The sequence below is a fragment of the Rhinopithecus bieti genome, unplaced genomic scaffold, assembly GCF_001698545.2.
Source record: "Rhinopithecus bieti isolate Rb0 unplaced genomic scaffold, ASM169854v2 scaffold_26311, whole genome shotgun sequence".
Lineage (NCBI taxonomy): Eukaryota > Metazoa > Chordata > Mammalia > Primates > Cercopithecidae > Rhinopithecus > Rhinopithecus bieti.
In genome coordinates, this window is record NW_016811727.1 from 29264 (window position 1) to 33570 (window position 4307).

Genomic DNA, 4307 nt, shown 5'->3' on the forward strand with positions numbered 1-4307 from the left:
CTCCTTGTCTATTTTATTTCCCTTAGAAAAATACTATCTATGTTAAATTTTGGTCCACTTTCTTCTTCTTGACCTCAAATTTAAACACTTAAATTTTACTCAAGTAAAAGCAGAATCACATACCTGACATGAAAACTAAATCGTTCACATCATTAGTTTGAATTAGATATGTTCTTGATTACTTCTCCAGAATGATTATTCTTCTTTCCTACCTGCTATTTCTCTTTTATTTATTGAGTAACTATGTAATGGATATCTCTTTCCTATATTCAGTAATACAGGTGTAATTTAAAACAGTAACTGGATTCCTTCTCTAACCTTCAATTCATGTTCAACTCTCCCTATTATACGGTATTTCCATAGTAACTTCAGATATTTTCATCAAGCTCACACTGTCATCAATTGTGAAAATTAAAAGGTTAATTAAGATGTTACATCACTTGTAAAAATTAAAATGTTAACAATTCCAGACTACAAAGCGCTGGCCCACTTATAGTGATGCTGTTGTCAGCGGTCCTTGGACAGCTACTGCTTCAATTTCAATTCGGCTACCTTTGGGCAAAGCAGCAACTGGGTAAGCAGCTCTAGCAGGAAAATGACTCTTGAAATACTGTTTGTAGATTTCATTGACAGTATTGAAGTCATTTATGTCAGCCAGAAGAACAGTTGTTTTCACCACATTAGTGAAGTCACAGCCTGCAGCTTTCAGAATTTCACCCATGTTTTTAAGAGCTTGTTTAGCTTCTTCTGCTACCCCTCCTGACACAAGCTGTCCATTTGAAGGGTCCATGCCTATCTGTCCTGAAATGTAAATGGTCTTGTCGACTAACACAGCTTGACTGTAGGGTCCAATGGCCCCTGGGGTTTTCGCGGTGCTGATCACCGTTTTGATCAAGGACGACATGGCTAAGTCTTCCCTCTTGCAGCCCCTTCAGGAGAAGAAGCCCCAGCACCAGCCTTGCTCACGTCTCGTGGGACTTACTATGTATTTTCAAGTAGCTAGAAGAGTAGATTTTAAATGTTCTCAACACAAAGAAATGATTAATGTTTGAGGTGATAGATATGCTAATTACCCCGATTTTATTATTATATATTTTATACTTGTATGGAAATATCACAGTGTACCCCATAAATATGTACAATTATTAAGTGAAAATTAAAAATAATACTACATTTTCAATGTTTACATTTAAAACATTTACATTCTGTCCCTTAAACATACTTTGTCTGTAGATTGATTCTGAAAACTGAGAACAGAACGTGTTAATATTATTCACAGTCTATGAACATGTGAACATTCACTGAAGAATCAAATAATAATATTTGATTCATGAAAAAATGAAATATAATTTCTCTGTCAGCACACTGGAAGGGTCTATTTTTTCTTACACGCTATAAATTGCTAGAAACACTACAACATTTTAGTTTGATTTATATTTGGACCAACACTTTCTTATAAGATTTCTGTTTTTCTTAAAGCTTCTACAGTTGAATTTATTGGAGGAGTGGAGGGAGTTTCTATTCTCCAAAGGATATGTTTGCTAGAATATAGAAATCAAAATAGTTATAACAAAAATATTCTGAAAATTAACAGTAAGATTTCCAAGTTTTGTTCCCTCAAATCTCATGTTGAAATGTAATCCCCAATGCTGGAGGTGTGCCCTGGTGGGAGGTGTTTGAGTCATGGGGGTGGATCCTTCATAAATGGCTTGGTGCTCTCCCCATGGAAATGAGTGAGTTCTCACTCTTAGTTCATACAAGATCTGGTTGTTTAAAAGAGTGTGGTGCTGGGTGCGGTGGCTCACGCCTGCAATCCTAGCACTTTGGGAGGCTGAGACGGGCGGATCACCTGAGGTCAGGAGTTCGAGACCAGCCTGGCCAACATGGGGAAACCCCGTCTCTACTTAAAATACAAAAAATTAGCTGTGCGTGGTGATACGTACCTATAATCCCAGCTACTCGGGAGGCTGAGGCTGGAGAATCGCTTGAACCCAAGATGGAGGTTGCAGTGAGTACAGATCATGTCATTGTACTCCAGACTAGGGGACAAGAGTGAGTCTTCATCTCAAAAAAAAAAAAAGAGTGTGGCAAGTCCTGCCACTTTTCTTTATAAATTACCCAGTCTCAGGTATTCCTTTATAGAAAAGCAAAATAGACAATTAATAACCTGTAAATTTTTTCAGGAATTTTTCTTATGTTCTTGTCTTGCTTCTCAGTGCAGCTTGATGAATGTTGGATCGAAATTTGACCTTATATTCTCAACCTAATTCTCAAATATGTGTTTAACTTTGGGAAATGTAAACTGTCAGGTTAAGATCTCCTAAAACCTTAAGGAAGAATGCTGTAAGGCAGAATGTCTTTGAGAATCAGTCTCTTTTTTTGATATGAAGCATACAAAGCATTGAAAAACACAAAAGGGACAGTGCTTGGATGAACCATAAGAATAAATTTTTCTGTGGGCATAACTCTTGTATGTCCATCATGGAAATTACCCGAAGTCATTGCCAGTATCTTCTTGATGTCAACTCTGACGGTACTAATCTTGACAGAATTTTAAATAGAAGGCTTTAAGTAACACTTCAACTGTTAAGTTAACAAAGGAGGGGAAAGGAAAACTAGCCTACTATGAACCATGCACATATACTGTCTTGGTGGTTTTATATGTGAATATTATCCAATATAACATGTATTATTAATTACATTATATTTATATTTAATATGCTGTTATATAACATATTTATTTAGGAAAAGAAGAGGTGGCCCACCCTGCCTGAGAGTCAAAATCACCTTCCCCTCTGCCTTCCTTTTCTTAGTTATGATGGCGTCTGACCCTCTCGCTGGTATGAGCCACACTGTATAACCCTGCTTCCCGACATGCTGCCCCACAGCCTTCCACTGTTGTTAGTGTTCATTCTTCCTTCTGTTCTCTCTCAGCTCCGATTCTTTGATCCTTGAATCTGCTTTAATTCATCTCTTTTGAAAACTTCTAGTGCTGTTCTTGGATCTGATATTTAATGTCAGCTTTCCTTTTGAATTACCCTGACTTGAGCCCCAGATTATCACAGCCAGAAGGGGCTCAGTGTCAGCTAGATCAATGGTTCTAGCCTGCAGCATTTCACAGAGACTCTGGAGTTATTAGAAGAGTCTTAGAACCCGTATATGTTTATAGGTATTTTTCCTTTCAGTGGGCAACAAAATTGACACCTTTATAATGTGGTATTCATGATTTTCTGAAATTAAGAAGAGTTTTCACACTCTAAAAAACTGGGAACCACTGATTTACACCAGCCTCCTCATCGAACAAATTTAAAAAAATCAAAAGCTCAGAAAGTTATTTGTTTTGTCCAAGGTCATACAGTGGGTTAGGATCTTATCAGGACTCAGGTGTAAGGATCGAATTCTCAACCATCAACCCATTCCTCTTTCTGGTACCTTAACTCCCGAAATACCATAATCCTCGCAGTTACATAGCAGCTCCCACAGACTCTCCTGCATGGGGGAGTAATGGGTCGCCATCTGAGTCAGACCGAATTGTGAGGAAGCAACTTCTCCCTCCACAGTAAATGTTGAGCTTTACTGAAAAGTACTACTAGGATGTGATAAACAAACAAATATCCTTAGAGACTATACGTATGTTTTAAATAATCAATCCATCTTTTTTCAGAGAATCTTATCTTGCCCCCTCCCCCTGTTGTAGGTAAATAAGCAGCCCTAGATCCCGCGGATCATTTATGAGACCCAGGGAAGGGGCCTACCTATAGGTTTCCCAGAAATGAGAGTCTCAGGACTAAATTCCTTTGGGTATCAGAGATTTGGAATTGAAACTCCAAGAAATGAAGAAAAATGTTCAGAAAGGCGATGATGAAATGTTGTGACTGGCGGACATTTTTTTTTTTTTTTTTTTTTGAGACGGATTCTCCCTCTGTTGCCCAAGCTGGAATGCAGTGCAACTTCTGCCTTCCCAGTTCTCGGCTCACTGCAACCTCTGCCTTCTGGGTTCAAGCGATTCTCCTGCCTCAGCCTCCCGAGCAGCTGGGATTACAGGCACATGCCACCACACCTGGCCAATTTCTGTATTTTTAATAAACAGGGTTTCACCATGTTGGCCAGGCTGGTCTTGAACTCCTGACCTCAAGTGATCTGGTGAACATTTTGAACTACAGGCCTACAGAGAAAGAGAATGAGAATGAGATAGGGAGAGGGGAGAGAGGGAGAGAGAGAAAGAATTCACAAGGGAAAATGCATATGAGGGCCTCGTGGTTCCAGAGAGAAAGGGACAGAAAAAGAAAAGGAGAGAGGATGCCCTG

General features: G+C 39.0%; 1 pseudogene; it reads right to left on the reverse strand.

The window, feature by feature from the left end:
• Positions 1–490: 490 nt before the first annotated feature.
• Positions 491–904, reverse strand: LOC108543971 (ribonuclease UK114 pseudogene; annotated as a pseudogene).
• Between the last annotated feature and the right edge of the window lie 3403 nt (positions 905–4307).